Genomic DNA, 18004 nt, shown 5'->3' with positions numbered 1-18004 from the left:
CCTCCTCTCCTACCTTCCAAACTTCACAGAAGCTCTTCTGCGAACCTTGCAGAACTGAAGCTGTGAGGGGAGGTGGTGAGTCGTGCTTCGGTAGCTCAGTTGGTAGAGCATTTGCCCGCGAAAGGCAAAGGTCCCGAGTTCGAGGCTCCGTCCAGCACACAGTTTTAATCTGCCAGGAAGTTTCATATCACCGCACATTATTCTGCAGAGTGAAAATCTCATTCTGGAAACATCCCCCAGGCTGTGGCTAAGCCATGTGTCTGCAATATCCTTTCTTCCAGGAGTGCTAGTTCTGCAAGGTTCGCAGAAGAGGGTCTGTAAAGTTTGTAATGTGGGAGAAGAGGTACTGGCAGAATTGAAGCTGTGAGGGCAGGTCGTAAGCCACGCTTGGGTAGCTCAGTGATAGAGCACTTTCCCGCGAAAGGCAAAGTTCTCGACTTCGAGTCTCGGTCCGGCACGCTGTTTTAATCTATCAGGGAGTTTCATATCAGCGCACACTCCGCTGCAGAGTGAAAATCTCATTCTGGAATACCCGTATTTGTGTATGTTGTGGGTCAACTGTAACTTCCTGCACCAAACTTCGATCCTCTGCTGGCCTTCTTGCATTTTGCTACAATTTTCTAGAGTCGCGACTTCTCTGAATATATCAGTATCATCTATGCAAAGCCTCATGGAGTTTCCAAAGTCATCTACTGCGTTATTTACACAGGCTGTCCCACGAGAAATGGTCAGTGTTCAGGTATGAAGCTGGAACCATCATTTGAAACAAAAAACTTCATATGGATATACACCCTATTCCAAATGGTTTCCGAGACACAACACATTTAATGTACGAGGGCGGTTCAGAAAGTAACCTCCGATTGGTCACAGTGCGGGTTGTGGGGGGAGTAGCGACGCCATCTGTGCGTTCACGCACTCAACAGGTCAGTCGGCATCAAGCCGTGGTCGAGTGAACGTCGTACCTGCGCTAGTTTAGTTTTTGTGGCAGTTTGAAATGTGTGCTGCAATAGAAAACCCCGCCAAATGTGAAGTGCGTGCTGTCATAAGGTTTTTTACAGCCAAAGGATATTCTGCAGCAGCTATACATCGTGAGCTTTGTGCCGTGTACGGACCAAGAGTTATGAGTGAAGGAGTTGTCCGTGAATGTGTACGTTTATTTAAAAGTGGACGAGAAAACGTTCATGATGAAGAGAGGAGTGGTAGATCATCATTGGTGACTGACGAACTCGTTCAGACAGTTAATGCAATAGTTCGTGAAAATCGACGTTTCTCAATGTCGGAGTTGTCTACTGGTTTGCCACAGATTTCTAAGACTCTCTTGTACGAGATAGTGATAGCAAGATTGGGTTACCGTAAGTTCTGTGCACGATGGGTGCCCAAAATTCTTACCGACCACCACAAAACTCAAAGAATGGCCTCTGCATTAGACTTTCTGTCACGTTATGAGGACGAAGGAGAACCATTGTTAAACAGAATCGTGACCGGTGACGAAACCTGGATTAAGTACGTGAACCCTGAGACAAAAGAACAATCAAAGACGTGGGCACATTCAAATTCGCCTACCAAACCAAGAAAAGCCTCGCAAGATTTTTCTGCCAGAAAACTGATGGCAACGGTGTTTTGGGATGCCAAAGGGGTGTTGTTGGTTGAATTCATGGAACGTGGTACGACCATTAATCAAGACGTGTACTGTGAAACAATAAAAAAGTTACGACGGGCTATACAGAACAAACGCCGTGGTATGCTGACTTCCGGTATCGTTTTTTTGCACGATAACGCCCGTCCTCACTCTGCTCGCAGAACAACGGCCCTTCTTGAGTCCTTCAAGTGGGGCGTTATCAACCATCCCCCTTACAGCCCAGACCTGGCGCCAAGTGATTATCACCTCTTCATGCATTTGAAGAAATGGCTCGGGTCACAGCGGTTTGATGACGACGAAGAGCTCAAAGATGCGGTCACAGGCTGGCTCCAGGCACAAGCGGGTGATTTTTATGCAGAAGGAATTTCAAAGCTTGTGAAGAGATACGATAAGTGCCTCAATCGCTATGGAGACTATGTAGAAAAATAGTGCAAAGATGTAGTTGTAAGATGTATATATTAAAATATTTTTATTTAACTTGGTGTATTTTTTTAAATCAACCGGAGGTTACTTTCTGAACGGCCCTCGTACATTGTTACTTATTTGCTGTATTGTTCTTTACAGCGTCAGGTTTACACGTGCACAACAGTTAGTAAACATTAAAACATGTGTTTTACATAATAATATCAGTTGAAAAATGCGTTGTTTAAGACATTTACCTCTAAGTATTATCGTACGCGTCACATTACAACTGTGTTACAGTTCGTTATAAATGTTCGAATATCCCACCGTTAGCTTCATTGGATTTACGCACTCTTGTCTGAGTGCGTCTGCTTGTTCCCTGATGAGGGCAGCAGAGTTCACGATGCGTCCAAGCAGTTCATTTCGAGTCTTTCGTTTGTACACATCAGACTACATCCGACACCGGAAACAAAAATCTAAAGGAGTAAGGCCTGGCGATCTTGGTGTTATAGTTCGTTTAAAATTAGTTGCGACTTTTGGCGTTTGACTGACTGGAGAGGGACGAGACGCCGTTGCCCAGGTAACGCCAATGGCGAACCGGTTTTTCCTACCACGCGGCCAGCGGTTCGGGTGGCAAACCGCCCCTGTTGCCACACCATGAGTAAACAGTACCACGTCGTGTCACGCGTTAGATGCATCAACGTTTGTCACCTCTCGCAGTAAACTCGTATTTTCTGGGACTGAAGTGTTCTGTAGGCGTCAGATATTGTGAACAAGTGTTTTGTGTTGGCGTTGCATTAATAACAGTGCGGTACATCTGAATACGAGATTTGCAATATAAGTGTCGTCCAAGAACATATTCACCTGCTGGGAAGACAAGGTTCTACGTCAAAACATTCCCCGGAATTCGACAACAGTAATTGACGAAACGTCATACCACTGTGTTGTGACACATAAAGCTCCAACAGTGCAGTGGACAAAAGCGGATATTTTGCTCTGGGTACAAAGAAATGTTCCATTAGATAAGATTTAATCTAGCATGTATAAGCGAAATCTTCACGCTACCACGTCAACAAACTGGCTAACGGTAAAGAACACAGTTTAATCAGGCTCCATCCATATCATGCTCATTTAAATCCGACAGAGCGCATGGGCCTAGGTGAAAAGTAATGTGGCAAGAAACAGCAAGAAGTTTACGCTCACTGAGGTTGAAAGGCTGAAAAAAGAAGCCACTGCAAATGTTGCACGACAGGGCTGGTCTGGAATTGTCAGCCATAATACCAGGGACGTAGCTGAGGAGACACTGATTCTTGAAGGACTGTGACGAGTTTTATCCCCTTGCCACTTTAAAATCTGCTTCTTGTTAAAACACAGCAGAGTTTAGAAATATTTATCTCACTAACATTGTAATGCAGTTGAAATTGCGACATAATCCTGAAATAGTGTATTATTAAGCTAACAACTGAGTGCAAGTCAGGTCAATAGTTTGTGAAACATCAAATTCTCAGTATAAGAGTAAACGTTTAACTTCTTCACTTACATTGTTACAAATCCCACAGCAGTTCTCGTCTGACCATGGCCCTCAATAATCACGTAATTTCATTGAAAAAAAAATGTAGCCACTTTAATATCGTCGTAGATATGGAAATTCCGCATATTAATCATATGGCGAAACAGTCTCGTAATCTTTCTCATTTGCCAAAATCTTACCATTTATGAGATACGAGGAATTTATGAACATTTCATTCTAATTTTTTCATTGACACACGAGTTAGTATCGGAGCGCTGTATGTAATTCCATTTTCTCAAAATTGGAAACAGACAGCGATGTCCTGGCAAGTTTAACGAGCGATTCAGTATACAGTGTGGTCCATTGATCGTGACCGGGCCAAATGTCTCACGAAATAAGCGTCAAACGAAAAAACTACAAAGACGAAACTTGTCTAGCTTCAAGGGGAAACCAGATGGCGCTATGGTTGGCCCGCTAGATGACGCTGCAATAGGTCAATCGGATATCAACTGCGTTTTTTTTTTTAAATCGGAACCCCCATTTTTTTTACATATTCGTGTAGTACGTAAAGAAATATGAATGTTTTACTTGGACCACTTTTTTCGCTTTGTGATAGATGGCCCTGTAGTAGTCAAAGATATAGCTCACAATTTTAGATGAATAGTTGGTAACAAGTACGTTTTTTAAATTAAAATACAGAACGTAGGTACGTTTGAACATTTTATTTTGGTCGTTCCAATGTGATACATGTACTTTTGTGACCTTATCCTTTCTGAGAACGCATACTGTTACAGCGTGATTACCTGTAAATACCACATTAATGCAATAAATGCTCAAAATGATGTCCGTCAACCTCAATGCATTTGGCAATACGTGTAACGATATTCCTCTCAACAACGAGCAGTTCGCCTTCCGTAATGTTCGCACATGCATTGACAGTGCTCTGACGCATGTTGTCAGGTGTTGTCGGTGGATCACGGTAGCAAATATCCTTCAACTTTTCCCACAGAAATATATCCGGGGACGTCAGATCCGGTGAACGTGCGGGCCATGGTACGGTGTTTCGACGACCAATCCACCTGTCATGTAATATGCTATTCAATACCGCTTCAACCGCACGCGAGCTATGTACCGGACATCCATCATGTTGGAAGGACATCGCCATTCTGTCATGCACTGAAACATCTCGTAGTAGCATCGGTAGAACATTACGTAGGAAATCAGCATACATTGCACCATTTAGATTGCCATCGATAAAATGGGGGCCAATTATCCTTCCTCCCATAATACCGCACCAGACATTAACCCGCCAAGGTCGCTGATGTTCCAATTGTCGCACCCATCGTGGATTTTCCGTTGCCCAATAGTGCATATTATGCCGGTTTACGTTAACGCTGTTGGTGAATGACGCTTCGTCGCTAAATAGAACGCTTGCAAACAATCTGTCATCGTCCCGTAATTTCTCTTGTGCCCAGTGGCAGAACTGTACACGACGTTCAAATTAGTCGCCATGCAATTCCTAGTGCATAGAAATATGGTAGGGGTGCAATCGATGTTGATGTGGGATTCTCAACACCGAAGTTTTTGAGATTCCCGATTCTCGCGCAATTTGTCGGCTACTGATGTGCGGATTAGCCGCGACAGTAGTTAAAACACCTACTTGGGCATCATCATTTGTTGCAGGTCGTCGTTGATGTTTCACATATAGCTGAACACTTCCTGTTTCCTTAAATAACTTAACTATCCGGCGAAGCCGGCCGGACTGACCGTGCGATTCTAGGCGCTACAGTCTGGAGCCGAGCGACCGCTACAGTCGCAGGTTCGAATCCTGCCTCGGGCATGGATGTGTGTGATGTCCTTAGGTTAGTTAGGTTTAAGTAGTTCTAAGTTCTAGGGGACTGATGACCATAGATGTTAAGTCCCATAGTGCTCAGAGCCATTTGAACCATATATATATATATATATATATATATATATATATATATATATACAGGGTGATTCAAAAATGCATGTAAATATTTCAAGGGTGTATTTGTGAGGTAAATATAAGACAAAAATGTTCTATACAATTTTTTCCATACTTGGCTTATTACAGAGTTATGAACAAAACAGGATAATACATTCAATACAACGTAAGGTATTTAATTCCCAGAGTTCACAGTTTAATTACAGTGCATTTGGACTAACAACGCAAACTGATAAATAAACGTGACGTAACAAACTGAAACAATTCCTCGCGAACACTGTATTAATTTAGGTCCTGTTGATTGAACTACAGCAATGCACAATAACTAAGGAAAATTGAAGCATTTTACAGACTGTACTGTACTGTACTGTATTTGCACAAATCTTAATGCAATGCATGTTCAAAATGCTGTCCCTGAACTTGCAGACAGACCCGTGCTCGTCGCATCAATGATCTCTGCACATTACACAGTCCGTTCAACTCTCCACGAATAATTTCACAACCACCTTCAATTCTTTGTTGTAGCACTTCTCTGTTCGGTACTGCAGAAGAATACACCAATGTCTTTAGTCGGCCCCATAAATAAAAGTCTAAAGGGTTCAGGTCAGGTGATCTGGCTGGCCAAGCAATTGGTCCTCCGCGACCTATCCATCGATGTGGATACGCAGAATTGAGGTACGCCCTTACGTTGCGGCTGTAATGGGCGGGAGCACCATCGTGCATAAACCACATGGTGGCTCGTGTTGCAAGAGGGACATCCTGTAACAATCCAGGCAATTCTCCCTCCAAAAATTCGCAGTACGCGTGCCCATTCAGCCTTGGAGGCAGAACATGAGGTCCGAGTAAGTAATTCCCCACAATACCACACCAAATGTTTATGGAGAATTGATGTTGATATCCACGCACAATTCTCGCGCCAGGATTCTCGACAGCCCACTGGTGCATATTATGCGAATTGATTACACCCGCACGAGTAAACATGGCCTCATCTGTGAATAATATCCGCCGAATGAACATTGGATCATTCAAATGACGCTCTTGTAACCACTGGCAGAATTGCTGACGGCGAGGATAGTCTTCAGGTGTCAATTCGTGCACTTTTTGCAGGTGAAATGGATGCAACTGTTGTCTCCGAAGCAGCCGCCATACAGTAGATTGTGGAAGTCGTACAGCTGCACTAATTTGTCTCGTACTGATAGATGGATCTTGGTCTACCAGGTCCAAAACATGTTCCTCGACGTTCACTGCATGCTCAAGTGGTCGACCTGAATGTGGCCCAGGACGAATGCCATACTCCCGCATACGTCTGTCCACAGATACAAACGTCTGATGACTTGGTAACCGTCTTCCTGGAAACAGCTCACTGTACCTTCGTCTTGCTGCAAGTGCATTTCCATCTGCTGCACCATACACAAGGTGCATATCAGCATACTCACTGTTTGAGTACATCATGTGCACGAAACCTTTAGCCTTCCGACGATGAATGAACGACAGGACGTACTTTTCCGTTACCAACAACATCAGCGCCATCTTCCGTACAGTAGGAGTAAACATCACGTCCAAACAAAAACAAACACTATTCATGCAGTTTCGAATCAACTGTTGGGAGATACGTATGTGAATTACGTACCAGAATATGGCATCCTGCTGCTTGCACTGCCGTCGTTTTGATACGGACATGACTTTCGTATTTAACGATAACTCTGGAATTAAACGTTTATGGAAAAACATTTATAGAACATTTTTGTCTTATATTTACCTCACAAATACACCCTTAAAATATTTACATGCATTTTTGAATCACCCTGTATATATATATATATATATATATATATATATATATATATATATATATATATATAAGCTTGTGAAGAGGAAACATTGTTTATAAACAATGTCACTAAATCGGTCAATAACTTCTATATGTACGAACAATGTTTCCTCTTTATAAGCCCTTTAAGGGCAAAACACCAATATTAATAATAATAATAATATAAGCTTATAAAGAGGAACCATTGTTCGTAAACAATATGAGTAAATCCATCAACAGCTTATCGATATTTTCTTACATCTTTTCCTTAACATATAGCGTACGTCCATTCAAATGTTAAGGAACTTTTCGAGTTGTTTACTAACAGTACTTCCATTTTTCTTAATAAACAATCGAAAATTTCTTTAACGTTTGGCTGGACATACACTATATATTTGGGAAAAGCTGTAAGCAGAAATATCGATTTACTCATATTTTTTCCCATTACTCTACTAAATATTTAGATGGTCATTGTCTGTATATTTTCTAAGCAAAAATGTACAAATTTTCTGTTAAAAACTACTGCAAGATAGAACCCGCTGCTCCGTGCTTTGTTGTGAAAATGTGCGTGCCGTTTTGTTTTCCTTCTCAGTGCCGGTTTTAATTACGGGAGCAGGGCATTTAAACAATTAGACAAACTGTTTTATATATATTTTGAACAGAAATTATGTACAGAACTATATCCTGTTTTGTTTTCTTCCTCACAGAAAACAGGAAAGTTATATTTGTTGCTTATCGGCTCATGATAAGAATACTATTATGGAATCTGAATTTGCATTAACACTAAACAGGGCTCAAGCTCAGGGAAAGAAGGGAAGATGATTTTTTTGCAGTCGCTCGAAACGCTTTTTTGCTCCAACCACCTACGATACACTGCTGAACGAAGACGAGCAACTTTTTTCGCGTACTCTACAAGAGGGTACCAAAAGAAAAGAAAAAAACAAAACAAAACTGAATAACATTGCCGTGGGCGGAGCTTGTGTAGTACGCATTTCTGCCGCTAGGCGCCCATAGCGCAACTCATTACCAGTTCGGTGCCGCCTGTGTTGTCGACCTGGCTTGTTCTGTTCGTCTGCAGTTATTTATTGTTTTTGCTAGCGCTGTTTTGTTTTTGTTTCGTTTAGTGAACAACGTGCTGCTGTGACATTTTGTTTTCTGCGCGGAAGAATGCTGCTAAAGCTGTTTTAATGTTGAATAGCTTACCAAGATGACGCGATTGATGACAAACCTCGTTCTGGACGTCCGTTAACTGTCCAAATCGACGAAAATATTGAAAAAATTCGATAGCTTGTTTTTACAGACCGTCAACTGTTAGAGATTAGTAGGTTATCTTGGAGCTCGGTTCAGCGAATTTTAACGGAAGATTTGGGAATGAAAAGGGTTGCTGCCAAGTCTGATGCTCGGGTTCTGACTGGCAATCAAAAGAAACGTAGGGTAGAAACACATCGTGCTTTGGAACAACAGTTTGAAACTGGTCCATATTTCGCGTGAAAGGTCATTACTAGTGATGATTCATGGTGCTATGGTTGCAACCCATGAACAAAGCAATAGTCAGGCCAATGGCAGACGTCATCGTCACCCCGTCCAAAATTGTTCAAATGGCTCTGAGCACTACGGGACATAACTGCTGAGGTCATCAGTCCCCTAGAACTTAGAACCACTTAAACCTAACTAACCTAAGGACATCACACACATCCATGCCTGAGGCGGGATTCGAACCTGCGACCGTAGCGGTCGCGCGGTTCCGGACTGTAGCGCCTAGAACCGCTCGGCCACTCGGGCTGGCAGATGTCATCAAATCAAACATCAAATCAATGGTTCTTTTACGCCAAGGGCGTAGTTGATTCAGAGGTCACACGGTCGATCAAACCGTTTATTTGGAAGTTTCAAAAACATTGCGCAAAAGTGTTCGTCGAAAAGACCGGTTAGTGGCAGACAGGAGAGTGGTTTCTCCAACACGACAACGCAGATGCACACACAGCCACCTCTGTTAGACCGTTTTTTGATAAAAATGGCGTAGTTCCGCTGCCCCACGCACCTTATTCGCCTGACCTGGCCGTGTGCGACTTTTTCTTGTTTCCACGCATGGAAAGGGCCATGAAAGGACATTGATTCGACAAAAATTGAAGAAGTCAACAAAAAATGAGGGAGCAGCTCTCAGCCATTTCTAAGGGGGACTACAAAAAATGTTCTGAATAGTGGAAGCACCTGTGGGACAAATATATTAGTTGCAATGGAGAGTATTTAGAAGGGGATAAGGTTGTTTTGTAAGTAGTTTTAAAATATATAACTTCTAAAAAATAATTCCGCTTTTTATTGGATACTCCCTAGTATGTAGGACAGTAAAGGTATCACATCAGGCCCAGTCGACTATGCTCTGTTGCGCCCCTTTTTTAGGGGCTTATACGGAAAATGTTCGGCCATTCGTCGTGCCCCTACACGACCGCGCGTGTGACATCTCGCGCACGATTTTCCACGCATCTCTGAAGTGGCGTAGAAAGAAGTCTGCTCCGAAGTCCGTAACATCGCCGTCTCTGCCTTCCCCCTCCATGTAAACCTCTCTCCTGCCTTTGTCCGAATCTTTCACGCCGATCGCATTGTCGGTCGAAGACGTTCCCCCGCTTTTAGGAGCGCAGATACCGAACCAAAACCGATAAGAGGACTTCGCGAGCATAGCTTTGTGGGCGCGAGTTTTCGTGATGGATATCAAGTTCCCCGGTAACGCCTGCTGCTGGCAGATGCACTAGGCAGCAGTGCGTCACGCGCGCCCACACACACACACACACACACACACACACACACACACATGAACTCTCTCAGACGCATACGTGAGACAGAGCGGGAGGGGGAGAGAGAGAGAGAGAGAGAGAGAGAGAGAGAGAGAGAGAGAGAGAAATATGTATTAGAATCCACAAACTCTTGGGCTAGAGCCTGCCCTTACTCTCAGAGGCAAGGAGTACGTAGAGGGGAAATAAGAAAAACAGGGACCGATAAAGCATGAAAGAGAAGGGAGAAAGAGAGAGAGAGAGAGAGAGAGAGAGAGAGAGAGAGAGAGAGAGATGGTGAATGACAGTAAGAGGAAACCCTAGCTTCCAGAGTAGTTTTCCACCAACAGGACACCGATCTTAATTGTTTTGACAGGACGCGTAGCTTCCCCCGGTAATTCTTTATTTTCCTCCCTGTCAGAATCCTAGGAGGCAGTTGGGTGAGAGGGGGAAAAGGAGGGGGGGAGGACAAGGTAGAGAAACGACTCTGGAAGGGAAAATAAGAAATGAGTATATAGGAAGTGAGTCGGGGAATGATGAGACACGGAAGGGTCCAGAATGAGGTAAGAAAGGCGAAAAAACTAAGGAGCGGGGTGGACAAGGGACCACTTTGCAGAGCGATTTAAGACGCGTACAAAACACACGCACATACGCAGACTTACAATCGGCAGGCCTACCTGGCTCTCCACAAAGGAAACTCGACCTCCTTAACTCTATTTTGCTGTCCGCCAGCGGCGTGACTGCCGGGCGTGAGCGCTCCGCTGGAGAAGAGGGAAGCGAAGTGAGTGAGACACAGGGACAGATAGAGAGGGGGAGAGGGGGAGAGAGAGAGAGAGAGAGAGAGAGAGATGGTTACGGGCAAACAACGCGACGCCAGAAACGACAAAAGCAATTAAGTGGTCCCGGCGTGAGCACGTCGAGGCTCCATTGTGCCAAGTGTGAAGCTGTCGCCTCTAATTTGCGGCCGAGCCCCCCCCTCCGCCCCTCTCCATCCCCCTTACCCCCCACCGCGCGCTTTGCACACCTGTAAGCCCCCGGTGTCAGGGTCCTGGCTTCTTTTGAGCGAGCGCGGTTTGTTAGGCTGCTTGCTTGGGGTATACCTTACCTTCCTGCCAGAGGAGAGAAGTTGTCGTTCGCTTCCGCCCGTAGTGGCCTTGCCCCCTTCACCTCCCCTTCTACACAGCCCCCCCCCCCCCCCACCATCATTCCCACTCCCCCTACCGTCCCGCCGCTGCTCTATCCCCATCACCACCACCACGCATTAACGAAGTTCGTGTCCTTGTTCCTACTTCTCCATTACTGTTACGTCCATTGTCCTTATAAGCATCATTCATTCAACGGCTACGCGTCCTATACTGTTCTGCCTTCTAAACTGCTTCTACATCTACATGATTACTCTGCAATTCACATTTAAGTGCTTGGCAGAGGGTTCAACGAACCACAATCATACTATCTCTCTACCATTCCACTCCCGAACAGCGCGCGGGAAAAACGAACACCTAAACCAGGGCCGGCCAGAAATTCTGCACGCGTGCGGTGCTCCTGCACATGTGCAACTTCCGGGTCACAGCGTGCACGCCGTAGCCGTCAGCGTTCATGTAGTGCATGTTTCTACCCACAGATGTCGCTTTATCCACTTGCTGGGATACTCTGTACTGGCGCATTCTAGTGCTCTTTCCACAGCTTGCAAGCCAACCATGGGAAGGTATTTCGCGTATTAAACATTTAAAATACTGTCACAGTCTATTCATTGAGACGTCTACTTTTATGTTAACAGTTTAACCCAGTAAGACAAGTAATACAGTTAACAACCGTGGGTTTTTATTAAGGCAGCTTGACTGGCGGCACGTAAATACGAGTAATGTTTTTGATCTAGTATTTAAGAAAGAGAGCACTTAGCGACTTACAACGAATCTTATTCATGATTTCAAATAACTGTAAACTAATGCAAGGTTTCCTATAACTAATTCTCGGTGCCCTCAGTTACACCCACATAATTTCTGTCTCACTGACCTCTGAACAGAATGACAACCGCAAACCTCTCGATGATCACCTGTTATTTCAATACCATTATTCCTACATCTTTCATCAGCCCCGTCTGAAATCTGCATAATAACCGACAATTAGATGAATGTTACATTTTATCGACTTCAGCTGAGCGTAGCCCTTCACACATTAAAAAAAACCCTAAATGTAAGTACACATTGGAACAATCGGTTTAATGACCAAGTTTCCTGATAATAATGTAACATGGAGCAGACTGAGGCACTAATGCACAGTTAGTGAAAGGAATAAATCCAAACACTGGTCATGAGAAATGACAAACGAGTTGATGTGTCTCATCCATTTTCTTAAGGACATTTAAATTTGCTTGCCGTTCTTCACTGTTGAGTGCACTACACTCGTCTTTGTGATATGTATTGTAGTGTCTTTCAATTGAAAACTTACGATGGCCGCGTATTATTCGGCGGCATAGCAAACACTGAGTTTTCACCAACGGCTAAAAAAAAGAATTGCAGTTCCCAGTCAGTTTTAAACGACTGAGAACATAGATCTCCCGTCCTTTGCTTTTTCACCGTACCTGCCATTTCTCAGTACTTCTCTGTTAAGGTTACGGTTGCCAGGGGTAAATGAGACTGGGTATGTTGCGCTCTTGCTTGCACCACATAAACAGGGAACTGGAGCCGCAGCCGTTCATTTAGGACACATGTCTAATAACAGATGTCGCTGTCGCACACGTGCGCACATGTGCAGCACTTCCGCACGTCTGCACACTGTGCAGCGTTTGGCCGGCCCTGACCTAAACTTTTCTGTTCTAGCTCTGATTTCTCTTATTTTATTTTGATGATCATTCCTACCTATGTAGGTTGGGCTCAACAAAATATTTTCGCATTCGTAAGAGAAAGTTGGTGACTGAAATTTCGTAAATAGATCTCGCTGCGACTAAAAACGTCTTTGCTTTAATGACTTCCATCCCAACTCGCGTATCATATCTGCCAAACTCTCTCCCCTATTACGTGATAATACAAAACGAGCTGCCCTTTTTTGCACTCTGTCTATGTCCTCCGCCAATCCCACCTGGTAAGGATCCCACACCGCGCAGCAATATTCTAACAGAGAACGAACGAGTGTAGTGTAAGCTGTCTCTTTAGTGGACTTGTTGCATCTTCTAAGTGTCCTGCCAATGAAACGCAACCTTTGGCTCGCCTTCCCCACTATATTATCTATGTGGTCTTTCCAACTGAAGTTGTTCGTAATTTTAACACCCAGGTACTTAGTTGAATTAACAGCCTTGAGAATTGTACTATTCATCGAGTAATCGAATTCCAACGGATTTCTTTTGGAACTCATGTGGATCACCTCACACTTTTCGTTATTTAGCGTCAACTGTCACCTGCCACACCATACAGCAATCTTTTCTAAATCGCTTTGCAACTGATACTGGTCTTCGGATGACCTTACTAGACGGTAAATTACAGCATCATCTGCGAACAACCTAAGAGAACTGCTCAGATTGTCACCCAGGTCATTTATATAGATCAGGAACAGCAGAGGTCCCAGGATGCTTCCCTGGGGAACACTTGATAGCACTTCAGTTTTACTCCATGATTTGCCTTCTATTACTACGAACTGAGACCTTCCTGACAGGAAATCACGAATCCAGTCATTTGCTAGTGACAGCGACTACTAACAGAAGGGGAAATGATTTTCGGGCGTACCCCAGGAAAATTTATCAGGACCTCAGAGAGTGAATTCCATGGAGAGATGCCGCCGCGGCGACAGTGTAACACACTCGACAACTCTCCGCCATGGTTTATGCCACCGTGGTGTTATACATCTACATCTACATCCATACTCCGCAATCCAACTGACGGTGTGTGGCGGAGGGTACTTTGAGTAACTCTATCGGTTCTCCCTTCTGTTCCAGTCTCGTATGGAAAGAAAGATTGTCGGTATGACTCTGTGTGGGCTCTAATCTCTCTGATTTTATCCTCATGGACTCTTCGCGAGATATACGTAGGAGGGAGCAATATACTGCTTGACTCCTCGGTGAAGGTATGTTCTCGAAACTTCAACAAAAGCCCGTACCGAGCTACTGAGCGTCTCTCCTGCAGAGTCTTCCACTGGAGTTTATCTATCATCTCCGTAACGCTTTCGCGATTACTAAATGATCCCGTAACGAAGCGGGTTGCTCTCCGTTGGATCTTCTATCAACCCTATATGGTACGGATCCCACACTGGTGAGCAGTATTCAAGCAGTGGGCGAACAAATGTACTGCAACCTACTTCCTTTGTTTTCGGACTGCATTTCCTTAGGATTCTTCCAATGAATCTCAGTCTGGCATCTGCTTTACCGACGATCACCTATATATGATCATTCGATATTAAATCACTCCTAATGCCTACTCTCAGATAATTTATGGAATTAACTGCTTCCAGTTGCTGACCTGCTAGATTATAACTAAATGATTAAGGATCTTTCTGTGTATTCGCAGCACATTACACATGTCTACATTGAGATTCAATTGCCATTCCCTGCACCATGCGTCAATTCGCTGCAGATCCTCCTGCATTTCAGTACAATTTTCCATTGTTACAACCTCTCGATATACCACAGCTTCATCCGCAAAAAGCCTCAGTGAACTTCCGATGTCATCCACCAGGTCATTTATGTATATTGTGAATAGCAACGGTCCTATGACACTCCCCTGCGGCACACCTGAAATCACTCTTACTTCGCAAGACTTCTCTCCATTTAGAATGACATGTTGCGTTCTGTTATCTAGGAGCTCCTCAATCCAATCACACAATTGGTCTGATAGTCCATATGCTCTTACTTTGTTCATTAAACGACTGTGGGGAACTGTATCGAACGCCTTGCGGGAGTCAAGAAACACAGCATCTACCTGGGAACCCGTGTCTATGGCCCTCTGAGTTTCGTGGACGAATAGCGCGAGCTGGGTTTTACACGATCGTCTTTTTCGACACCCATGCTGATTCCTACAGAGTAGATTTCTAGTCTCCAGAAAAGTCATTATATTCGAACATAATACGTGTTCCAATATTCTACAACTGATCGACGTTAGAGATATAGGTCTATAGTTGTGCACATCTGTTCGACGTCCCTTCCTTTGGAACGCTACGCTCTTCTAGAGACCTACCGTACATCATTGCAAGAAGGTAGATAATGTGTCAAGCAACCCCAAAAGAAATCCAACTATTACTATTCAATAGTTACAGTCAGAAGCGAAAGTACCCTTTATTATGATGCCCGAACACTAGATGCACATCATCTTTCAGCAGTGACTGTAACGCATGCATGTACTCGAAAATTCTGTACTCTCAGACGACTGGTTGCAGGATATTCACAATGAGAAGACGCAGTTTGGATCAGACTTCGCGCGGTTCAAGACACGCTTCAATTTACATATTATGTCTACAACTTTGCTTCCGCCGTTCTTCCTCGAAGCTCGAGGCTTTATTGTGAAAAAGCTTGCAAAAAACTTGATTCAAAGTGTTTGCCACAGCTGGCCTCTGCTTTCTACCATCTTTCGGGCAGCAAACGAACCCCGCGGCGTAAGAGCTGGTCGTCTTTCGAGGAGATCCACGAATCCATCCATTTTTGCAGTGTTCATGAGACCAGGAGCTCTGATCACTTGGGCCGTGTGGCATCGATCGAAAAAGGTGATAGAGGGAGCAATGTCTACATCTACATTTATACACCGCAAACAACCCAATGGTGTGTGGCGGAGGGCACTTTACGTGCCACTGTCATTACCTCCCTTTCCTGTTCCAGTCGCGTATGGTTCGCGGGAAGAACGACTACCGGAAAGCCTCCGTGCGCGCTCGAATCTATCTAATTTTACATTCGCGATTTCCTCTGGAGGTATAAGTAGGGGGAAGCAATATATTCGATACCTCATCCAGAAACGCACCCTCTCGAAACCTGGCGAGCAAGCTACACCGCGATGCAGAGCGCCTCTCTTGCAGAGTCTGCCACTTGAGTTTGTTAAACATCTCCGTAACACTATCACGGTTACGAAATAACCCTGTGACGAAACGCGCCGCTCTTCTTTGGATCCTCTCTATCTCCTCTGTCAACCTGACCTGGTACGGATCCCACACTGATGAGCAATACTCAAGTATAGGACGAACGAGTGTTTTGTAAGTCACCTCCTTTGTTGATGGACTACATTTTCTAAGGACTCTCCCAATCAATCTCAACCTGGCACCCGCCTTACCAACAATTAATTTTATACGATCATTCCACTTCAAATCGTTCCGCACGCATACTCCCAGATATTTTACAGAAGTAACTGCTACCAGTGTTTGTTCCGCTATCATATAATCATACAATAAAGGATCTTTCTTTCTATGTATTCGCAATACATTAATTTGTCTATGTTAAGGGCCAGTTGCCACTCCCTGCACCAAGTGCCTATCCGCTGCAGATCTTCCTGCATTTTGCTGCAATTTTCTAATGCTGCAGCTTCTCTGTATACTACAGCATCATCCGCGAAAAGCCGCATGGAACTTCCGACACTATTTACTAAGTCATTTATATATATATTGTGAAAAGCACGGTCCCATCACACTCCGCTGTGGCACGCCAGAGCCGGCCGGATTCGCCGAGCAGTTCTAGGCGCTACAGTATGGAACCGCGCGACCGCTACGGTCGCAGGTTCGAATCCTGCCTCGGGCATGGATGTGTGGTGTGATGTCCTTAGGTTAGTTAGGTTTAAATAGTTCTAAGTTCTAGGGGACTGATGACCTCATAAGTTAATTCCCATAGTGCTCAGAGCCATTTGAACCATTTTTTGGCACGCCAGAGGTTACTTTAACGTCTGTAGACGTCTCTCCATTGAGAACAACATGCTGTCTTCTGTTTGCTAAAACCTCTTCAATCCAGCCACAGAGCTAGTCTGATATTCCGTATGTCTGGAGAAGACCGTAGGTCTTATTTCAACGTTTCCAAACATTTTTTGACGGGTGAGGCGAAGCGTTATCTGGCTGCGAGAACACCTTTTCACGTCTATCGCTGTATTGTGGTCCTTCGTCTTTCACTGCTCAACTCAAACGCATCAACTGCTTTCGAGAATGATCTCCTGTGATTACTTTCGTCTGTTTCAGTAACGTCGAAAACCTTCTCTCTTCCGTCACCATGCAGGTCGTCGACGTCAATATCACCGTTCTCGAATGGTTGAAACCATTCTCGGCACGTTCTTCCGCTAATAGATGACTCACCATAGGTCTTAACCTGCATTCTATGAGCCCCAGCCGTAGATTTCTTCACGTTAAAATAGAAAATTAAAACTTGACGTAAATGACGAGAACTGGGGCCGTAAGTTAACACATTCAATCGAAAATAACTTTATGATGCAATCACAAATCGACTAATATTTTGATGGCATTATGTTCACAAACGCGTAAGCTTATTTTATGCCAGTACCACCTGCTCCACTGCCATCTATTTCAAAACGGTGGAAGCAAAGTTGTAGACTTTGTTTTTTTTTTTTTCACCAGTCTTTCCGACTGGTTTGATGTGGCCCGCACCGAATTTCGCTGCGGTTCCAAACTTTTCATTTCAGAATAGCAATTGCAGTCTACATCTTCAATTATTTGCCTGGGTGCATTCCAATCCCTGTCTTGCTCTATAGTTTTTATCCTCTGCAGCTCCTTCTGCTACCATAGAAATTATTTCCTGATGTCCTAACACATGTCCTGTTATCGTGTCCCGTCTTCTTGTCAGTATTTTAAATACATATCTTTCCTCGCCAATCGTCTGCAGAACTTCCTTATTCCTTACCTTATCAGTCCACTTAATTTTCAACATTCTTCTGCAGCACCACATCTCTAAAGCTTCATTTCTCTTCTGTCCCCGTTTTTCCACTGTTCATGCCTCACTACCGTA

This window comes from Schistocerca piceifrons, chromosome 9 (genome assembly GCF_021461385.2).
Source record: "Schistocerca piceifrons isolate TAMUIC-IGC-003096 chromosome 9, iqSchPice1.1, whole genome shotgun sequence".
NCBI lineage: Eukaryota > Metazoa > Arthropoda > Insecta > Orthoptera > Acrididae > Schistocerca > Schistocerca piceifrons.
The sequence above is the reverse complement of the archived record's forward strand: the minus strand, read 5'-3'. Positions refer to the sequence as shown.